Here is a 23,847-nt window from a genome sequence, read left to right on the forward strand (position 1 = left end):
CCTTTTCTCCACACCTTCTCCAGCATTTATTGTTTCTAGATTTTTTGATGATGGCTATTCTGACCAGTGTGAGATAATATCTCATTGTAGTTTTGAATTGCATTTCTCTAATGATTAATGATGTTGAGCATTCTTTCATGTGTTTGTTGGCAATCTGTATATCTTCTTTGGAGAAATGTCTATTTAGGTCTTCTGCCCATTTTTGGATTGGGTTGTTTGTTTTTTTGTTATTGAGCTGCATGAGCTGCTTGTAAATCTTGGAGATTAATCCTTTGTCAGTTGCTTCATTTGCAAATATTTTCTCCCATTCTGAGGGTTGTCTTTTGGTCTTGTTTATGGTTTCCTTTGCTGTGCAAAAGCTTTTAAGTTTCATTAGGTCCCATTTGTTTATTTTTGTTTTTATTTCCATTTCTCTAGGAGCTGGGTCAAAAAGGATCTTGCTGTGATTTATGTCATACAGTGTTCTGCCTATGTTTTCCTCTAAGAGTTTGATAGTGTCTTGCTTTACATTTAGGTCTTTAATCCATTTTGAGTTTTTTTCTTTTTTTTTAAAAATTATTTATTTAATTTATTTATGGCTGTGTTGGGTCTTCGTTTCTGTGCGAGGGCTTTCTCTAGTTGTGGCAAGTGGGGGCCACCCTTCATCGCGATGCGCGGGCCTCTCACTATCATGGCCTCTCCTGTTGCAGAGCACAGGCTCCAGATGCGCAGGCTCAGTAATTGTGGCTCACGGGCCCAGCTGCTCCGCGGCATGTGGGATCTTCCCAGACCAGGGCTCGAACCCGTGTCCCCTGCATTGGCAGGCAGATTCTCAACCACTGCGCCACCAGGGAAGCCCTGAGTTTATTTTTGTGTATGGTGTTAGGGAGTGTTCTAATTTCATTCTTTTACATGTAGCTGTCCAGTTTTCCCAGCACCACTTATTGAAGAGGCTGTCTTTTCTCCACTGTATATGCTTGCCTCCTTTATCAAAGATAAGGTGACCATATGTGCATGGGTTTATCTCTGGGCTTTCTATCCTGTTCCATTGATCTATATTTCTGTTTTTGTGCCAGTACCATACTGTCTTGATTACTGTAGCTTTGTAGTATAGTCTGAAGTCAGGGAGCCTGATTCCTCCAGCTCCATTTTTCATTCTCTAGATTGCTTTGGCTATTCGGGGTCTTTTGTGTTTCCATACAAATTGTGAAATTTTTTGTTCTAGTTCTGTGAAAAATGCCAGTGGTAGTTTGATAGGGATTGCATGGAATCTGTAGATTGCTTTGGGTAGTACAGTCATTTTCACAATGTTGATTCTTCCAATCCAAGAACATGGTATATCTCTCCATCTATTTGTATCATCTTTAATTTCTTTCATCAGTGTCTTAAAAGTTTCTGCATACAGGTCTTTCATCTCCTTAGGTAGGGTTATTCCCAGATATTTCATTCTTTTTGTTGCAGTGGTAAATGGGAGTATTTTCTTAATTTCACTTTCAGATTTTTCATCATTAGTGTACAGGAATGCCAGAGATTTCTGTGCATTAATTTTGCATCCTGCTACTTTACCAAATTCATTGATTAGCTCTAGTAGTTTTCTGGTAGCATCTTTAGGATTCTCTATGTATAGTATCATGTCATCTGCAAACAGTGACAGCTTTACTTCTTCTTTTCTGATTTGGATTCCTTTTATTTCTTTTTCTTCTCTGATTGCTGTGGCTAACACTTCCAAAACTATGTTGAATAATAGTGGTGAGAGTGGGCAACCTTGTCGTGTTCCTGATATTAGTGGAAATGGTTTCAGTTTTTCACCATTGAGGACAATGTTGGCTGTGGGTTTGTCATATATGGCCTTTATTATGTTGAGGAAAGTTCCCTCTATGCCTACTTTCTGCAGGGCTTTTATCATAAATGGGTGTTGAATTTTGTCGAAAGCTTTCTCTGCATCTATTGAGATGATCATATGGTTTTTCTCCTTCAATTTGTTAATATGGTGTATCACGTTGATTGATTTGCGTATATTGAAGAATCCTTACATTCCTGGAATAAACTCCACTTGATCATGGTGTATGATCCTTTTAATGTGCTATTGGATTCTGTCTGCTAGTATTTTGTTGAGGATTTTTGCATCTATGTTCATCAGTGATACTGGCCTGTAGTTTTCTTTCTTTGTGACATCTTTGTCTGGTTTTGGTATCAGGGTGACGGTGGCCTCATAGAATGAGTTGGGGAGCATTCCTCCCTCTGCAATATTTTGGGAGAGTTTGAGAAGGACAGGTGTTAGCTCTTCTCTAAATGTTTGATAGAATTCGCCTGTGAAGCCATCTGGTCCTGGGCTTTTGTTTGTTGGAAGATTTTTAATCACAGTTTCAATTTCAGTGCTTGTGATTGGTCTGTTCATATTTTCTATTTCTTCCTGGTTCAGTCTCGGGAGGTTGGTCATTTCTAAGAATTTGTCCATTTCTTCCACACATTTTTACCTTTCATTTATTCTTAGGCTTTTGGAAAAGAATGCCAGGGCTTGACATTTTCTCTCTGCCACCTTTCTCCCATCTGGTGCTTCTTTCTTCCACTCCCCCACCAACTGAGTTCCGCTGACATTACCCCATATTAGTCCTGATTACATTTCACTTGGGTTACTGTAATACTTGTCAGGGTAATCACCATAGCTCTGGGATCTCCCAATTCCAATCCAAAGTAATCTTTCTAAAGCAGAATTATCATGTCATCCTTCTATTTAAAAATTCTCAACAGCTCTTCCATGTTTATAGCATTAATTAAGCCCATATTACTTCTTAGTCTACTAAATATACAGAACTCCATAATATATAGTTTTAACCCATCTTTTACACCCTTACTATCTCTTCCCATTACTATATTCTCCTATTATCCACCTTTCCTCCCCCATTTGCTCCAGTCAACCTGAACTGCTTTGTTCTCCATATAAACCTCAAAATTTTCAAACTTTGTACCTTAGTTCATGCTGTTACCTTCGTCTGAAACTTACCTACCCCCACTCTAAATTCTCTTCCACCCTTGAAGGCAGCATAAAGGAGTAACAGATTTTTAGGAATAGCAGCATATTCTAATTAATAAAATCAGCGTAAGAATGGATCAGAGTAGATATATGCAAAATCAATTTAAGGATTACCAACTCAGTAATACTTTACTGAAATAGAAAGATAGACTGTAGCCAAAATGGGAGTTTATCAGCAAGGGCAGCAGCAATCTAAGAGTTATCCAAAGGTATCAATCAGAGGAACTAGATCCTTTGAATAGTCATTCAAGTTCCAACTCAAATGCCATCTTATTTTAAAAAATCCTGCCCTGCTCTTTAAGCTTTGTCATTGTTATAGGAATATGTCTCATTTATTCCAATTGACTAGAAAGCAGAAAACCACATCTTACTCAATTTGTAGTCCACAACACTAAGAACAATGACTTATAATAGATGTCCAGTAAATATTTGCATAAATTTAGTCTTAGGCTGTTGGAGAACAAAAGGGACATTGAGGTTTCCTTTTCTATCTTCAGGTTAAAATAAAAAAGGAAAGACTTTTTAAAGGGTTCCTACTTCTCTCTCAAGGAGAACTTGAGTTAGCTAAACATCTTGTTTAAAGTATAAGACAATGAACATGTGTGATGATATTATAATGAAGGAGGAGTAGAAGTTTTTAAGAAAAGTTAAGTAAGAAAACTGAATGGGAATTGAATTGGGCAACTAGCTTACTAAGCAACTCAGGTCAGAGTTTCATAGAATAATTATTTTACTTAGAATGCCAATGATTAACAGTAAAGATCATATATTATTTGTAAGAAACAACGCAAAACAAAATTTCAGATTGGACACTTAAAAAATGTTAACATGCATTTCAGAACCAAACTGAATTGGTTATTTTGCATTATGAATAACTTGTCCCTGTTTCTTTCCATTAATGAGTTTCTCTAAAAAGAGATAAAAGTGGTGATAACTAGTATGTCAGTTATCCTCATAGAGTGGTAAAATAGAAATTGGTGAGTTATACATATGGAGAATGGGTAATAAACTTGCTTGAAGTCATATAATAACCAGGACAAAGTATCCTTATGTTAAGGCTTATTAGCATTTGACTATACTGAACCAAATTATACAGAACCAAATTTGGCATACAAATTTGGTTCTGTATGAGAATACACTGAGGATGTTAAACTTTCTTGGTAAATTGAAAAATAACACATTCTCTATTAAGTAAACAACTTAACTATTAATAACAGAGAAATGGTTAAAAGCAATATAAGTATGTTTTGGGCTGACTATCTTGGTCCACAGAAGTGCAATCTTAGTTCAAAACAGCAATCCGTCAACGTTAGAGAGTCAATACTCTCAATTCCTCAATAAACATTTACATAATATTTACAATATGCTGTGGGCTAAGCACTCTGCCAGGTACTGAAAATACAAACATAAATAAGAAACATTTGTGCCCCCAAGGAGTTTGGTTTAGTAGGGGAGACAGATCTAGAAGCATATAATTATAAAATGGCAAGTACAGCACTGAGAGCTATACACAGGCCATTATGGGACCACAGAGAAGGGACCTCTGCCTAACCTACCTAGCATAAGGGAGTCAGGAGAGGCTTTTCATGCCATTGTTCTTTCAATAACATCTATCACCACTGTGATGATCATCATCAAAAGTCCCTGTAGGGACTTCCTTGGTGGCGCAGCAGTTAAGAGTCCTCCTGCCAATGCAGGGGACATGGGTTCGATCCCTGGTCCGGGAAGATCCCACATGCCGCGGAGCAACTAAGCCCGTGTGCCACAACTACTGAGCCTGCGCTCTAGAGCCTGCGAGCCACAACTACTGAGCCTGTGTGCTGCAACTACTGAAGCCCATGCACCTAGAGCCCAAGCTCCGCAACGAGAAGCTACAGCAATGAGAAGCCAGTGCGCTGCAACAAATAGTAGCCCCTGCTCTCCGCAACTAGAGAAAGCCTGTGTGCAGCAACAAAGACCCAACGCAGCCAAAAAAAAAAAAAAAAAAAAATCTCTCTATACACAGCCAAAAAAGTAAGCAGTAGATTCCCCACACAGATTTTAAGCAATAGTTAATATAAAAAATAGAAAAAAAAATTACTGATATCTATTGACCTATATATAGAAGTTTAGGATGTCAGATTTTACTGGTAGATAAGGTGACCAAAGGAACAAGAAAAAATTTTAATTTAAATATTTAAATTTAATTCAAAAAATCTTTAAAAATCCTCCATCCCTCATAGAGTATTTATTATATATGATAAATATATATGTTTATATATGAAGGATCTGCTGATAAATCTAATACATTGTTTGCTACACTGCAGAATAATGTTTTAAATATTCTGATTCTGATTAACTTTTCTCTCAAAGGAATTTGTATTCTTTTTTAAAAAAATATTTATTTATTTATTTGGCTGCACCAGGTCTTAGTTGCGGCATGCGGGATCTTTAGTTGCGGCATGCGGGATCTAGTTCCCTGACCAGGGAACGAACCTGGGCCCCCTGCATTGGGAGCGTGGAGTCTTAACCACTGGACCACCAGGAAAGTCCCAGGAATGTGTATTCTGAAATCAGATTTCATATTCATAATTATCTTCTAAAGCAGCGGTCCCCAACCTTTTTGGCACCAGGGACCGGTTTCATGGAAGACAATTTTTCCACGGATGGGGGTGGGGGAGGGGGGGATGATTCAGGCGGTAATGTGAGTGATGGGGAGCGATGGGGAGCAGCAGATGAAGCCTTGCTTGCTCGCCGCTCACCTCCTGCTGTGTGGCCTGGTTCCTAACAGGCTGAGGACCACTACCGGCCCGCGGCCCAGGGGTTAGGGACCCCTTGTTCTAAAGAATCTGCATCTACAGTGAAAAATAAAACCAATCCTTACCTGGGAAGAGAAATTTCACCTCACATAAAACATAAAGCCATATTCTCCATGAAGCTTTTATACTATACTCTAAAAGAGTAAAGCTGATGGGTGTACAGATTCTTAATAAGACACAACAGATGGACATGGTTAGTGAAACATGGTTAAGACTGAGGAGAAGCAGTTGATGACAAGCAGGAAAATGTACAATTCTCACTTGCATTTAGGTGTGGGGAACTAATTTAAAAGCTATTTGAGATGCCTGTCTTATACTTGTAAAACAGCACATTAAAAAGTTATACTGATTAAACACAGCACAATATTAAAGAATTTACATTTCATTTCAATTAGGTTTTTATACAGACAGAATTATAAACAGAGTACCAAATAACAAAATCATACAACTAAGTCAAGAAATAAGTAGAAAGAGGTAGGAAAATAGTACCTATTTTGGCTAAACAATCTGACAATGGCCAAATACTGTTTGAATAATAATGACTAAAATCTTGGAGCATTCTATGTTGCAAAGAGTACAAACCTGCAGAGGGGAGATCATACAATAATCAGAGGTTTCAACAAGCAAATGAAATGTTTAGCAGAGAAAAGTAAATCAGCTACTCTAACCCTGACATCTATGTTTCTTTTTCCCATGAGGATTCACTCCATTATTGCAGCTTCTCTAAGACTTTTTTCTCTCCTTTAAATGTGTTTAATTTGCACTGAAAAACGCTGAAGTAACACAGCAGAAATTCCTTTAAGAGGAAATAAGATCATTGTTACAGAGCAAAAAATATTTACTAACATATACTTTGTCACAATCATGTTTTACCCTAAACAATTTCTATTTTTGCCTTCCTCACAGTTTTTTGTTTCAAATTCTTAACAGTGGATCACACCTTACAACTGACTGTAGAATTCTAATATACACGTGCAGGTGCCAAAGAATGACTAATCACTAAAATGGAATAAAGCAAACTGAAATCAGAAAGGCGTTCAATCTACATAGATAGATAACCTATAAATTGCAAATAACAAGGAAGGGGAAGAAAGACAGACATTAGAAGAGAAAAAGACAACTCGCATATCAGAAACCACCCAGCTTGCCCCACAGAGACCCTAAAATTACTGGTGGAACATTTTGGTACTGGCTCTGAAACTGGATCGAATCTACTTTCTGATACCAGTCTTTGGCATAAATCTGCATCCTGTTCCTACAACTGATGATTCCTCATTGTCTTAAGTTCTTAGAAAGCTTCTGTGCAAGGCAATATGTACATTCATTATCTGTATGTAATCTGAAATCCATCCCGCGAGGAAACAAGCCTTCATTAAACCAGTGTTAGAAGCCTCTCTCTGAACATGTCAAGTCCCTTTCCCACTGCCTTTCTATTTGGATTGTCTCTTCTCTCTCCTGCTGTTGGAAGAATTCTTCTAGTGCAGAGGAAGGATGGAACAAGGACTGAGGATCAAGTTACTGAGCATTTCTGAGCTAAGGAGGAAGAATGAGAGGCTGCTTTCCTCATTCTGTGGTTCCCAGGATGATTCCAGAAATGACAACGTTCAAATTCAAGTCTAAAGTTATTTTTATAATGTATGCTCTGATTGAAGGATCTCCAACAAAATTGTCTTTTCAGAATTGAAGTATCAATGTCTTTTCCTATTACCTCTACTGTTAGATGGTCTCCTGTCTGTCCTGCTCTTGGGGTGACCCTTCTGGTGGAGGGGAAAGGTAGCTGGTCCCACGGCTGAGGGTCAAGTTACTAAGCCCTCTATCAGTACTGCTGAGCAGGAAGACAGACTACTGTGTCTTCCTGGAAATTTTCTTCTTGGGGCATCTGGAAAGGCTCAGGATTCAAGGTTGGGTTAAACTTCAATAGTTGGTTCATGGAAGCCAAGTCACAGCTTGAAGCTCTTCCTTGGATCTGTGGGTTTAGATAGGGAGGTGACGCTCAAGGTTCTCAAATTTCTAAAAGTTTACCCAGAAAGGACTCCGGCCCAGTTTGGCCCTTCCAAAAGTTCTAAAAGAAAAAAAACTGAGACAATCTGACATTTATTAGGGATCTGTACGTACTAGGAACTAGGCTAAGAGATGGGGACACAACAGCGAATAAAACATAATATCTAGTCTCAAGAACAGTTTAATGAAGGAAAGAGCTGAAATAGAATGTTTCAGCATTACGATACAGGTGTGAGTGAGCAAGATGTTAATGGAGCAGAAGTTGGCATCCAACTCTGTTCAATCTACTGGGAGCTTCCTTCTTTTCTAAAGCACTGTCTTAATCTTTCAATTAGACTTCAACAACCTCCAAGTCCTCTATATCACAACCTGTGTTTTCCAATATTACAAATATTGCCAGTCCATTTGGAAGTTATTCACCCTTCCATTACTTCATATGTATCATTCCTAATGTCAGAAATATCCTTCATCCTCCTACCCATCAGTCCTTACTATTTGCGTACTCAAACTACGTAGCAATATAATATAGTACAGTTGTTCTCACACGTTAGTGTTCATAAGAATCACATTGGGAAGCTTGTTAAAAATGCAGAGCCCTGGATCCCATATCCAAGAAATCTGATTCAGCAGGTCCGGTATGGGACCTAGAAATCTTTTTATATAGTTAGCCAGTATAATTTTTATATATTGTATATAAATTATACGTATTATTAAAATTATATATAATTTTGATACCTGTTGTCTACAAAACATACTTTGAGAAAGTATGTTATAATGGTTAAATGTTATAATGGTTAACTGTTATAATGGTTAAAAACATGAGTTTTTTTAGTCAAGACACATCTAGGTTTGAATCCTACCTTTTTCGCTTATTCACTATATTACCATGGGCAAATTTTATTTTACCACTGAGTCTCCCTTTCTTCACCTATATGAGGATAATGATAACACATTCACCTTTGTGAAGTTTAAATGAGACAAGAGGTACAAAGAAGTTGGCAGAGTGCCTGGCACATGGTAATGACTCAATAAATGCCAATTATTGTTATCCGCATTATTAACAATAATTTAAAAATTAGCTTTTCTAATCAAGACCATCTGAATCTGGTTGGTTCTGTCTCTTCAAGCATTTACGTTTGTTAGATGCCCTCTTACGCTAATTCAAGTTACTCTCATTTCATATCTAAGTGGTCCATGTTTTTCATGACAATTTGTTTAAAACTGAAGTGGTAAGCCAAAGGCAGCCCACAGCCCCAAGATAATATTAATGACATACTGCCTATCACCGGATTCTTGGCAAAACTGCAAACTAGGTGATTTGATTTTGGTGTTCTATCAATTTCTCCATCCTCATCCCCACCCCACATATGTGTGACCCATTTGACTATAGAGGTGTTTAAGGAACTTCTCTGGTGGTCCACTGGTTAAGGATCCACCTTCCAATACAGGGGACCCAGGTTTGATCCCTGGTCGGGGAAATAAGATCCCACATGCCACAGGACAACGAAGCCCGCACACCGCAACTACTGAGCCCGTGCGCTCTGGAGCCTGTGCGCCACAACTAGAGAGAAGCCTGCGCACCGCAATGAAAGACCCGACACAGCCAAATAAATAAATAAATAAATAAATATTAAAAAAAAATAAAGGTGTTTAAAAGTCAGAAGTGATGAATTTTACTCATAGTTCCCTAGCCACCAATTTCCCATAGATTTAGTGTAGCCAATGGCAAGATTTAAAGTTACATGTGTGTTCTGTGTGAACTTAGGATTTGATTGCATTGTTTTCACATATATAAAACAATGTCATATATTTATACACATATTGTTTATATATACACATACATATTTTTATATATATATACACTTACATACATTTATATATATAAATAATATTTATCTGTTTTATTACTGTGTGTTTTTCAGTGTATACTCAATAAATCTGACAGATTTTTAAAGAAATGGTATGTCTAGATGAGATCTTACAAACACCCATGCATCATCTTCAATCACAGTTATATGGGATACATATTTGTATAAAGAGCTGATATTGGCTCCTTGGTACAGCTAATAATTACTCTTATGTAGTATTTATGTAATGCTTTTGGAGTAGCAAATTACTTCCATTAAAATTATCAGCCCACCAGACACTACAGAGCCTGAAAAATTATGCTGGCCAGAGTAATATATTTGCCATTGACAAAGCCAAAATCACAACTTATTATGCTGAAGTAAATTAATCAAACTGAAGTGTCTGCCATATTGTAGGTGTTTGCTGTATACCTGTTGAATGAATGAATGAATGAATGTACAAACAATGGTTACCTTTATACACATCTACTGGACCAAAAAGAAGTAAGCAAATTATTTGATCTTAAAAAAAAACCAAAACACTAAAACTAAAAACAAGCAAGTTTTCCATTAGATCTCAGTTAAAGCCTATATAATTCCTACAGATCACTACATTAACTCAAATTTAAATTATGTTTATTTAATTTTACTTTAGTGAATTGAAAACCAATCTTTCTTGCATATGATATGTGAAATATTAAGCATTTCAGCAAAGAATATGTAGCTTGAAGCAACTTAACAATATTATAAATTTAGAACTCAGAAGTGCTCTTAACAAAAGACTTAAAAGAGGTCCAATAAAAGCAGTAAAAATCTATTTCATTTTTATATATAACATTGAAGGTAGAAAACACAACTTTTCCTCTATACTGAAACTCATAATGAACGAGTACTATTTCTAGAAAATGCATGCCTACTGAGACCAGCCATATTATTAGGTAAACATAAAAGTAGAGCTCACTTTGGTTTTAGCTCTATTGAATACAACCTTTCTTTAAGCTTATTATTTTTACTTTCACTAACTTTATATGATTTTATGAAAAGTATTTTTCCAATTTTAAACATAAAATAACTTAGGGAAAAACAAGCAACATGGTCAATTCAAAGAATGTATATTTTGCCACTTGAATTACTAAAGGTCTGAATAGAAAAAATAGAAGAAGTTGAGAATGATTATTTAAGATCAACAAAATGCTTATAATATTTTTAGATGTTGATGCCTAGTTTTTACTTTCCCCAAACTGATAATTATGCCAAAGATTTTATATCTCTACTAGAGCATTATATCATTACAATGTCTGTAACAGGTGCAAATAAGTATTTTAAAGATGATAAGCAAGAAGCATTTCTGCTTTTTAGGGGAATTCTATTTTCATAAGAGCTTTTTCTTATTGACTTTCAATACAGAAGTCAAAATTCTTGTTTCAAAGTCTTAAAGGATAGCAGGTAGAATATATAACTACTGCTAATTAAAGTCATGTGTTTCTATAAAGGTCAGAGATTTTTCTTCTACTTGTTCAGAAAGTTCAGAACAGAGATAGTTGAACTAATTCATGAGTTGAAATTTAGTCGCTCAGAAAAGCCAAAGAAAAGGATAATTAATTGCTACGGCTAAGATTTAAAATATATGTAAATTAAGGATATTAAGCAATATTTTAGCTGGTTAGCGTATTGACATAAAGTGTATACATCTACTAATCCAATGTTTTATGAGGGAAGAATCTACAGAATCACAGTCAAGTAGTAAAGCTTTCAGGGCTAATGAACTATTTATAGTCAATGTTGAGAAGGTACTACTGCATTTGTATATGCCTTGAATATGTGTTTGTTAGTAAAAGACTATGATATTTTTCTGCCTCTCTTCATTCCCTAATCCACTTCTGGATGTGCAAAGACTTACGAGTGCTCCTAGAACAGTTAAAAATTACTTTAAAAATCAAAGACCTGTTCTGGAGAAAAGATCTTGTCAGCCACAAAAAAGTTATGTTGAAAAAGTACTAGCAATATCTACCTTCTGCACTCCCAGCACCACCACCCCCTGTGACATTACAGGGACTCCCACACAACAGTGAAAGTAGATGTAAGTGTCAGAACTTCATCTGCATTGTTCTTATCATTTATAAAATACTCTCACTTATATTATATTGCTTAATCCTCATGAATGATTCTACCTTGTTAGGTCACCTCAACAAGCAAGTATTACTAGCTCCAAGTAGATGATGTAACTTCTTAAGTACACAATAGAGCTAGGATAATTACATGGGTCTCCTGGTATCTAGTTAAGTGACTTTGCCACTGTAGTATTATAAACTTTAAGTATTCAAATACCTTCACTTGGTTACCTGTGGTTATCTTGGTAGACAAGATGTTACCTGATCTGGGGGGAAAATTTACTACATACTTGCAATAAGAATATATTATTTTAGAACACAGTGGTCACCAGCTAAAGTGTATACTATATGATTAACAGATTCAAAGTCAGAGTATAGACAGATACATGGAATATGTGCAAGGATCAACAAAATACTGTACTCACAGATGGAGAGACAAATGCGCAGAAAAAAAATGAAACTATGTGACACTCCCTTAACCAGCTGCAGCATGCTGAATTATAATAGGCGCTCAAACACTGGAACTGACAAGCTACATAACATATCAATTATAAAATATGTGTAGCCTGACAGAATTTAGAGAAGAGTAAAAAGTATATATTTTGCTGAGTAACAATTCAAGAATACAAATACTGACTGGGAGACCATAATTGATCAACAAGACATATATTACAGCAATAGGATATACTTGTCACAGCTTTCCATCTAGTTGGACCTTCTCCAAAAGATCTATACTCTAAAATGTCTTCTGAGGTTAACTGCAGAGCTGTCTCATATTTTTCCAAACAAAAATATACTTTTTTTCCCCGACAGTAAAAGCTGTGCATACTCATTGTGAAAAGACTTCAAACACAGAAACACACAAAGTACAAATGAAAGCTCCCCATAATCCCACACTTTACAGCTTAATTAAAATTTTCTAAACTTTGCCCTATGTCTTGAAAATATGTATGCATAATGAATTATACGCATTACATATAAATATATTTGTTATATAAATATTTCATATCAATATGAAACATATATTATTAAACCGCTTTAAATAGTGTTAAATAGTAATATATTTGAAAACCTAAATGTAAGCATACCATACATACTATTCTGCAATTTATGTTTTTAATCTCTTAACAATTTATCCCTTAACTTGACAGATTACCTAATTCCAAGGGTAATTCTTTCATAGCCACAGTTGATTCAGAAAGAGAAATTCACTAAATGATACAAACAGAATAAACCATTTTTAAGATTCTAGACTTATTTTCACCTATAAATCCTGAAGAAAGTAAAAGAAAAGTGTTTCATTACACAAAAGGAATATTTTGACTAACTGTATCTAATATATAGTTTTGACTAACTATATCTGATATAATTTAGTATTCAAATGAAAAAAATCTGATGAAGATTTAATTTGTCATGTCTAGAAGGCAATCTGTAACAAAAGCTCGAATGTTTGACTAAGCAATTTCATTTCTAGGCATTTATCTTAAAGAAATAATTAAGAATATATTCAAAGATTTAGTTTGAAGGACATTTATGGTAATTTTTTTTTATGATAGTAGAAAAAAATCTAAATGTCCACCCACAAAGAATTGGTGAAATACACTATATCATGTTTAATTGATGGACTACTACAAAGTGACTTAAAATAATTTTATAGGAATATATTTATTGAACTGAAAATATTTTCACAAGATATTAGGGGGGTACATAGGTATACTTATATTTCTTAGAAAGTTAAATACACACCTATCATATCATCTAGCCATTCCATTCACTGGTATTTAACCAAGAGAAAAGTAAGTATATATCTATACACAGATTTGTACATGGATACTTATAACAATTTTATTTGCAAGAGCTAGAAATTGGAAACAACCCAAATATCCATCAACAGGTGAATGGATAAACAAATTGTGGTATATCCAGAGAAGGGAATACAACTCAGCATTAAAAGGAATGAACTACTGATATGCAACAATATGGATGAATCTCAAAATAATTATGCTGAGTGAAAGAAGTCAGACAAAAATGAGAGTGTGTGTGTGTGTGTATACATGATTCCATTTATATCAAATTCTAGAAGGCTAATCTATAGTGACAGCAAATCAGTGGTTGCCTGGGGGTAGGGGGTTAGGAGGAGGAACAGGTGAGAGGGAAGGATTACAAACGGATATGAGGAAACGTTGTGGGGGGTGGGGGACCCATTCATTATCTTGATTGTGGTGATGGTTTCATGGGTTAATACATATGCTCAGATTTTTCCAGTTGAATAGTTTAAATGTACAATTTACTGTATGTCAATTATACCTTAACAAAGCTGTCACATCACACAAACACACACACAAACTATACTTATGCTATCATCCCATTGCTTTGCTTGAAATCTAAAACACAAATGGAAAAGCGCTTAAAACATAAACATGTAGTTTAATGAATTATTATAAATACCTATAATGAGCACCACTAAGGTCAAGCAACAGAACATTTCCAGCACGCCAGAAGCACCTCCCCCACACGTTCCCCTTCCTAGTCACAACTTCCTCCTTCTCCCCAGAGCTAACCCTATTCTGACTTTTATGGCAATCACTTCTTTTTTAAAAAAATGTTCTTTTACTATCTCAGTATGTATCCTCAAACAATATAGCTTAGTTTTTACATATTTTGGGGTTTTATATAAATAGAATGTGTTCTTCTGTGTCTGTTTTTTTTCCACAATAACATGTTTTTAAGAATCATTCACAGAGTGTAGTACATTGGTTTTTATTGCTGTATAGTATTCTGTTGTATAAATATACTACAATGTATTTATCCATCCTGCTGTTGGTGGGCATTTTGGTCCTTCCAGTTGGGGACTATTAAACAATACTGTTATGAACATTCTTTTAGGTGCATTCTTGTCTATATATACATGAAATAGAATGAAATTTCTGCCCCAACGTTCATAGCAGCACTATTTACAACAGCCAAGACATGAAAGCAACCCAAGCACCCATCAGCAGACGATTGGATGAAGAAGATGTGGCATTCGCGTGTGCACACACACACACACACAGACACACATACACAAAATGGAATATTACTCAGCCATAAAAAGAGCAAAATACTGCCATCTGCAGCAATGTGGATGGGCCAAGAGAATATTACGTTTAGTGAAATAAGTCAGACAAATACTATATGATATCACTTATATGTGGAATCTAAAAAAATAATACAAATGAATGTATACGCAAATAGAAACAGACTCACAGATATAGAAAATGAACTTGTGGTTACCCAAGGGGAGAGGACAGGGGTGAGGGACAAGTTAGGGGTATGGGATTAACAGATACAAACTATTATATGTAAAATAGATAAGCAACAAGGATATATTGTACAGCACAGGGCATTATACCCATTATCTTATAATAATCTATAATGAAATATAATCTGCGAAAATACTGAATCACAGTGCTGTACACCTGAAACTAACACAATATTGTAAACCAGCTATACTTCAATTAAAAAAGAAAAGAACCCCCAAAATTTCTGGGTCACAAGGTATATTTATATTTTACTTTACTTAATAATTTACATACTACCAAGAGTATATGAGAGTTCCTGTAGCTTCAAATCTATGTGTTATCTTCATAGCACTTATTGCTACCTGAAAATTTCTTGTTTACTTTTACTTGTTTAATATTCATCTTCCCCCAGTGTAGAGTGTGACCTCCAGAAGAGCAGGGACTTGGCCTGTCTTGTCCACTGCTCTACTCCTAGTACCTAGAACACTGACTGGAACAGCACTCAACACGCAACAGAGGCTGAACAAATATGTGTTGAATTACTAAATGAATAAGTGAAAATTCTAGCCTATGAGTAATTTCAGCCTGGGCTAAACAGAAGGACAACTGGCCTTGCTCAGAGACTTATATGTTATGCAGTAAAAATAGTTATATGCTACGTAATAAAAAATGGATACATAATAACTTAAAAAACATGATTCTAGCTATTGAAAACGATGTGCATATACAGAGAATAAAAGTTGAAGGAAATAAACCAAAACTTAGAAATACTTGTCTTGGGTCTTTTTCTCTCTTCTCCCCACTTCTACCCCTAACTTTTACATATTTTCCAAAATTTCTTCAAAAAATGTATTATTCTTGGGAAAAAGGTAAACTTAAAAGCATGAACTACTGATACATATAATAACATGGATGAATCTCACAGACATAGGTTCAGTAAAAGAAGTAGACATAAAAGAGTATTATTCCCTTTACCTGAAATTCAAAAACAGGCAAAACTAATCTATGGTGACAGAGATCAGGCTAATGGTTACTTTGCGAGGATGCTGACTGGGAGGGAACATGAGGGAGCTTCCTAGGGCAATGGAAATGTTCTCTATCCTGTCCTAGGAGATGGGTACCTAAGAGGAATCAGAAGTAGAAAATTCATCAAGCTATAAACTTAAGATATGTGCACTTTACTGTACATAAATTATAATTCAATTTTTATTTTTATTTTTTTTGGCTGCACCCCGTGGCTTGCAGGATCTTAGTTCCCTAACCAGTGATCAAACCCAGGCCCCGGCAGTGAAAGCACCGAGTCCTAACCACTGGACCGCCAGGGAATTCCCAGTATACTTCAATTTAAAGAAAAGGAAAACATGTAAATGAAGAATGACTGGATAGGAACAAAAAATGGAAATGGCTTTTATGATTTTCTGATTTTTTGTAACCACATATTCCAATTAAAATAAATAATAGAGGTCCGGAAAGCTTTTAAGTATGTTAGTCAATAAATCATTGACAGTATTAGATTTGTAAATCAAATTCCTCAAACTATGGAGAAGCAAAACCTTCCCACAACAGTTTCTGAGTCTTTTAATTTTCATTTTCTTCAGATTCCTTTATTTCATGCAGCATGAGACATATTGTACATTTAGAATATAAGTTTGGAAATAAACTAACAGGTGAAACTAACAGGTAGCAGAGCTTTTCCCATTCCAAGCAAATCTGAATTTTCCAAAATCAATGATAATAATACTGCTCTCAACAGCAGAAGTCCTGAGAGCAGTCACCTAAAGCGTGAGATATATGCCATGTGGCTAATATGTTAAGAAAAATGCTTCCCTTTTTCTCAGTTCCTTGTGGGAAAACAGGATTTTCTACATTTCTTTGACACTGGTAGGTGTTAAATACGTTGTCTTACTATAATGCCAATTGGTTATTTATTTATTTATTTTTGGCTCTCAAGGTACTGCCTACTTTTCATGAATCAGTAAAATCAATATTCAAAGATTTTTTGCTATTATCAAAAGGTTGTTATTGAAAAATAAAATCTATTCTTACATTTGTAATGATTGCCTGACTACTCTATACTTTAAAATGTAATACACCTTAAAACCGAAACAAGCCCTACCTCATTCATTCAACTACTGAGTGCCTATTATGTGTAAGGCACTTTACTAGGTGCTGAGGATACAGAAAATGAATAGATATTGATCCTGCCCTCAAGAAACTCAGAGGGCAGTAGAAGATACATAAACAGACAATGGTACTTTACAACAGACAAAACCATGAGAATGTGAATGAATTAGTTTTAGATTAAACTGGCAACTGTGCATAGGATAGATTGGTAAGGGAAATACTAGAGGCGAGAGAGCACTTAGAATGCTAATCATGAGCTGGAGGTGAATTAATGAGAGATGAAATGAGGGTTAAGGTAATAGAAATATAAAGACCAGAAATGAAAAATATTTTAAAGAAAAAATTTGTAAGACTAGGCAACTAAGGAGATAATAACATAAAGAAGAAGACTGAGTCAAAAACATTCAGTGGTGATAAGAATGGTCAAACTGGTGACAGACTTGTGGACACAGGTAGAGCTTATTTAGAAGAGAATATGCTCAGTTTTGTAATTTATTCTCCAGACATCAAGGTAGAAAGTAACGATCTGGAGGTCAGGCTAATGCAAAGGTTCAGGTCAAAAATTTGAGAATCATCTTCCTAGAGGCACTGAAGCCTTCAGAATAGAGGAGCTCACAGTGAGAGAATGTACAGAATTCATTCTCTTAGGGGACGGAAAAATGAGACAGGTAGACAAGTCTTAAGCAGGAAAAGAAACCTGTCACAGAAAAGAATTTCCAAGAAAAAGAGTGCTTACTGAGTGTCAAATTGCTGCAGTGAAGACAAAGAATGAGGACGAAAAAGAAGCAAGTAGACTTGGCCATGCGGTTGGTCACTGATAAACCTTTCCCAGACACTATATTGTCACTGAGTTTGTTAACTCTTCACCCTGCAAATTATCTCTGCTTGTTATGATTATCTGTTTTTTCCTGACTTTCTTCAGAACTTTTCTTGTACTTTCTATTAGCATTTATCACATACCATATTCTTGCATAGCTGTATCTTTAATTCTCTCTTTAGACAGTACCCTCCCCCTCAAATATCTAGGTAAGAAACCTGATAATTATTTCTTGAATCAAGAGCCAAATAAATGGCCCATAATGGGATAATGAAGCAAAGAGAAAATGTTATAATACTTATCGTTTACTTTGCCAGTAGTGAAGCTAGATATTTATGTTTTAAAAATCCTGATATTTAATGTAAAGCAAATCTATTAAAAATGACTGAACACAGGACCAAAAGAGATTAGTTTGCATGCTTCAAGATAGACTGAGAACTAGCCAGTTTTCCCCTCCTACATCGAATCCTGGAAATGACCGAAAATTAATTAGTCATCACCTGAGAACAAAAGGAATTGAAGAGCTAGAAGCTGGGGATATTCTGTGATTTACAACAGACTAAATCAAACTAAAGAGAAAAATCAAGGGTAAGATCAATATGGATCTTCAAAGGTAATACAGATACAAAATGGCCATAGAACTATCAGTGCTCCATGCCCAAAGGCGGAATATAGGAACGGAGGAGGACCAAGGGGTAATCAACAGCATTATTAGTTGGAATACCACAGTGGGTGCAGCCAACTCAAATCAGCCTGCATTCATCCCATGTAAACACTCCTGGCAGTGACAGAGGGTATATGACCCTGGAGGGAGTACTGTGTATAAGATCTTAGAGAGACAGGGCAGTGTCCTAGGATACTGGTGATACCTAGAAAGAAAAGGAAACATTCATTCCCAATAGATCAGCCACCAGGATATCTAGCCCAGAAATATTTCTACTCGCTCCTTTACTCTCACTGAAAATTGAGTGAAAACTCCAATGGCAGGTTTTAGCCCTCTTCCCAAGCAAGCTGCATAAACAGAGGCAGAAAAGAGTCTAACAAGGAATTTCAATTATAAAAATACATATGCAATCAAAGGATGAGCAAATGCATGAGGAATATAAATCCCATTTAAGACGGAAAACAAGCTCAATCAACAAACACACCTAAAGAAAGAGTTAAAAATATAATCGGAATAGGATTTTATAAGTTGTTTTTTTTAAAAAATTTTATTTATTTATTTATTTATTTTTGGCTGTGTTGGGTCTTCGTTTCTGTGCGAGGGCTTTCTCTAGTTGCGGCAAGTGGGGGCCACTCTTCATCGCGGTGCGCGGGCCTCCCACTGTTGCGGCCTCTCTCATTGCGGAGCACAGGCTCTGGACGTGCAGGCTCAGTAATTGTGGCTCACGGGCCCAGTTGCTCCGCGGGCATGTGGGATCTTCCCAGACCAGAGCTCGAACCCGTGTCCCCTGCATTGGCAGGCGGATTCTCAACCACTGCGCCACCAGGGAAGTCCTCGGAATAGGATTTTAAAATAAGTACGTTGACTTCCACTTCTAGCCATAATATAGTAACAGGAACCAGATGTACCCTTTATTTAAAACAATTAGAAAACTGGCCAAAATATATAAAACAACTGTGTTTAGACACTGGACAATAGGCAACACAGGCCTATGATTCCTAAGAGAGGGGAAACAAACAAGGTGAGGCCTACGATCTCCTGACTTTCTGTGTGGAGGCACACTCTGAACTTCACAGCAGGGACAGAGATCCCAAGCACAGCACGGGTGTCTTGCGGAGTAGAGGAGACAGAAATAAGAATTCAAGAAGTCTCAGGTTTCTGGAAGATGCGGGGCTAAGTTCTGGAGAGGAGGGAGTGATGCAGAAAAAATAAAAAGTTCACAAATCTGCATGGGGTGCCATTAAGTCTTTGCTAAATTCTAAGATATGTGTGTACAAGATCAAATTCTACAAGGTTGGGCAAGGAGTGACTGGGGTGCTGTCAGCTACACAGTTCCCAGAGCTCACATAGGGCTGAGATCATTCAAATTTCCACCAGCCAAAGTGGAGAGTTCTCACTGATCATTCAAGGCACTCGAGTAGAGACCTTAGTAGTGAGGCTAAATTGTTTCTAGCGTAAAGGTTATACTTTAACACCCATCCTAACACAACCTGAAAGGATCAAAAAGAACTATAAGTAACTTAACTGCCTATCAAATCTCAACACTCTTTAAGAAAAGATGGCAAAATCCAAAGACTTGACAATGTGAGGTTCACAATGTCTGGCATCCAATAAAAAAAAGCACTAGACATAACAAAAAGCAGGAAAATGTAACCTATAGCCAGGAGAAAAACAGACAATAGAAACAGACCCAGATATGATATAAATGATGGAATTATCAAACAATAACAACAAAAGGGTTATTTTAATTATGTTCAAGTATTTAAAGGAAAACACAGTGATGAGAAAAAAAGGAACATCTAGAGATAAGTATATATGTTTACTATCTTCCCAGACATAAGAGAATAAATCACATCTAAGAAAAAAAAATAGGAAATGGGAAAAAGAACCAATTGTAGAACTTGGAAACAAAAAGCCTAAGTGTTGAAATATAAACCTCAGTTGACTTGAGAAACCTGAAGCCTCAGCAATGGAAAATACCTTGAATCAGTATAACTGACCCAGAAGAATTCCCCCAAAACTCAGGAACTGATGGCACAAGGAACTCTGAAAGTTGGTGTGAGTGACGCTAAACTAAGGGTGATCAGTTGAAGACGTTTTAAGAAGCAATTCAATCCCCAAATCTCATCCCTCATTCTACGTAATTGGGTGTGTGCCCTGACTTCTACTCCAGTAGAAACCTGGAGGCTTAGTCTCTTGAGAGACTAAAACAGAGGGTTCCTAAACTAAGGATCCTAGGCACAGCTGAGGACAGGGATACCACTGAAAACAAGAGGATTACATAAACATATGCATACTGGATACTGACATGCCTCAGTCTTCCTTACCCATGAGGTAACCAAGCTTTTACCCTCTGGGTAGAAGACTGGAAGAATTTTCTTGTCAACTCAAGAGTGAATATACAAACACTGGGTATCTCTAATAAAAGAACACAGTCAGATCACTCTTATAGTTAAACTCATAGCTGACAAATCCCATCCACTGGCTTAGTTTCCAGTCAGCTTCTTAGTTCCTCGTTCTTGCCAGGAATTGACAACCAAATACGTCTAGTAATCATCTAAAAAAACCTCCTAACATAAAATACATAAACCAAAACATACACAACAACAGAAAAAACTCAAATTGGAGGAAAAAAGGAGAAGAAAATACAGCAAAATTGTTGCTGTTCTCAGAGAGCTAAGAAATTGTAAAATCATCAAATAAGAAACAGGTGTTCCTTTTAAAGGAACAATCAGGGAAAGAAATAAACTTACAGATATTAAAAATATGATAGCAGAAGAAAAGTTGGAAGAAAACTTTTATAAAATCCCCCAGAAAGCAGAGCTGAAAGACAAAAACATGGATAACAGGAGAATAAAAAAGAAAAGAAAATTCAAGGGCCAGTCCAGGAGGGTCAATATCTGAATAACAGGCATTCATGAGAGAGAAGAAAAAGAAAATTAGGGAAGGAAACCATCAACTAAGTAATTCAAGGCAATTTCCTAGAACCAAAGTATATGAGTTTCCAGATTAAAAGGGCCCACCAATAGCCCAACGCTGTGAAGCAAAACAGACCTACGCTAAGGTGTATCATTGTGGAATTTCAGAAGACTGGGGACAAAGAGAAGATCGTACAAACTCACAGACAAAAAACAGTAATTCTCAACAAAGCATCAGGAACTGGATCACTCAAAGCTTTTCAAAAGCAATCCTGGAAACTACAAGATAATGGGACAATGTCCTCATTACTCTGAAGGGAAAGTATTTCCAACTTAAAATTCTATTCCAAGACAAACTATTAAATATTATGGATGACATGCAAGATCTCAAGGCATGTAAGGTTTCAAAAAAATTTACTCCTATACACCCTTTCTTCAGGTTTCTGCTCAAATAATGTATCAGAGAGGCTTTCCTTGACCACCTTTTATAAAGGAACAAATCTTCATCCCCATCCTGGTTTTCCTATCCTTCTTACCGTCTCTGAAACAGTGACATAGTACATTTTCTTTTAATCTGCCCAACCTAAAACACTCTCACTAAAATATAAGGTCTAAGAGGGAAAGGGCTATATGTTCATTGATGTGTTCTGAGCACCTAGAACTGTGTCTGATAGACAACAGACCCTCTCTAAACAATGTATTGCTGTGACAGAAATAAAAAAATAAAATTTCAAAAGTAGACATGGAGCAATAGCATGATCAGACTATCTATTCATGTATGAGGATAAAATGCAGGCATTTTCAGAAATATAAGGTCTCAGTGGTCTCTTTCAGAGACCTTTTTCTGAAAGAAGAATATTCTCCAGAAAGGGAAGAAAAGATCATTCCCTATGCGGACTATGGTTTCCCCATTTACCCTAAGTAGGAAATCTATCTCTCTTACCACCTTAAATCAGCAGATAAATTCTACCGCTGGTTCTCCCCTTTCACAAACAAAGAAATAGCTTTCTCTGAATTAATTCAACCTTACTGAAATTCCTAAATACAATGATTCACGTAATAGAAATTCATGCTTAAAGACACAGAAAACACAGACTGCCAAAAGCCTCACATTAATAGAATTTGGCTGGGTATGGTTATGGCCAAGAGCAGAATAGCTGATGCTTCTTCCTCTCCCTTCACTGTAGCCTAGCTGCAGCTACAGCTGCCAGACATGGGAGAAGCTCACTGCTCACAGAACAGAATGTCAGCTTTGAACCATAACTAAAGGCAAGCTGCCAATAATCAGCAGGAGATAGCTGAAATTAATACAGAAGTTAACAGGAAAACTGGACTGCTTTTCAGAAACTTGTCTATTCAATTAAGGCCTGTTATGCTTATATTTCCAAACATGTGAAGCTTAAAAACGATTTATTTAATCATTTCTGACAAATCCATTTCATTCATCAAATGTTCAGAAACTGTTTCCTAAGATTTGTAGACATCAGCTCTTTAGACCTAGAAAACTGACCATGAACTCTTCTAGTACAGTAGTCAAATCACTTATTTCTTTTTTTCTTTTCAATCCCCCACACTAGGCATAGTATCAAACACATAGTACTGAATAAACTGACACAATTCCCTCATTACTAGAAGACACTGAGGTTCAGAAATGTTATATGGCTCACCCCACAATGTTTATATTACAAGTCAGATCTAGGACTGGCACACAGACCTCACTTGGGATTTTTCTTTTAATGTCTGACCGAATTTTAAAAAGATGAGGGGAGACCAATAGCAACTTTTTGGATCATGAATCATGGTGGCTCTTTCATGCAGTTAGCAGTCCCTAAAAGTTAACTAGAAAAATTTACAAGTAATCCAATTAGATAAAGTAACTGTTACAAGTGTCTAATAAAAATTCAAAAGGAAATATCCTAAATTTTACATCCAAGGACAGGCTAATTTTATCTGTGTGAACTCAACATTTGCATACCCCTTCTGAAGTATACACCAATTTAATATCTTTCTACATTGACATCTACCATCCTCAGGCACGTGAAAGCAACATTCGCCGATACATCTGCACAATAGATTATGTTCAGTTAATTAAGCTCATAAAACATGTGAGGGGGATGTGATTGGGAAGGTAGATAGGGGCTACATTATTACATCAATTCTATATGAAATCCTGATTTTATACACTAAAGGCAATGAGGAACAATAGAAATATTTTAAGCAGAAAACTGACAAGGATCAGATCTGCACTGTAGAAAGATCATTTTGACAGCAAC

General features: G+C 36.2%; 1 protein-coding gene across 7 annotated transcripts in view; it reads right to left on the reverse strand.

Moving 5' to 3' along the window:
• Positions 1-23,847, reverse strand: part of SIK2 (salt inducible kinase 2) — a 138,400-nt gene that overhangs the window by 81,856 nt on the left and 32,697 nt on the right. The gene's annotated exons all lie outside the window — the stretch shown is intronic.

Source organism: Balaenoptera borealis, assembly GCF_965194805.1.
Source record: "Balaenoptera borealis genome assembly, chromosome: 11".
NCBI lineage: Eukaryota > Metazoa > Chordata > Mammalia > Artiodactyla > Balaenopteridae > Balaenoptera > Balaenoptera borealis.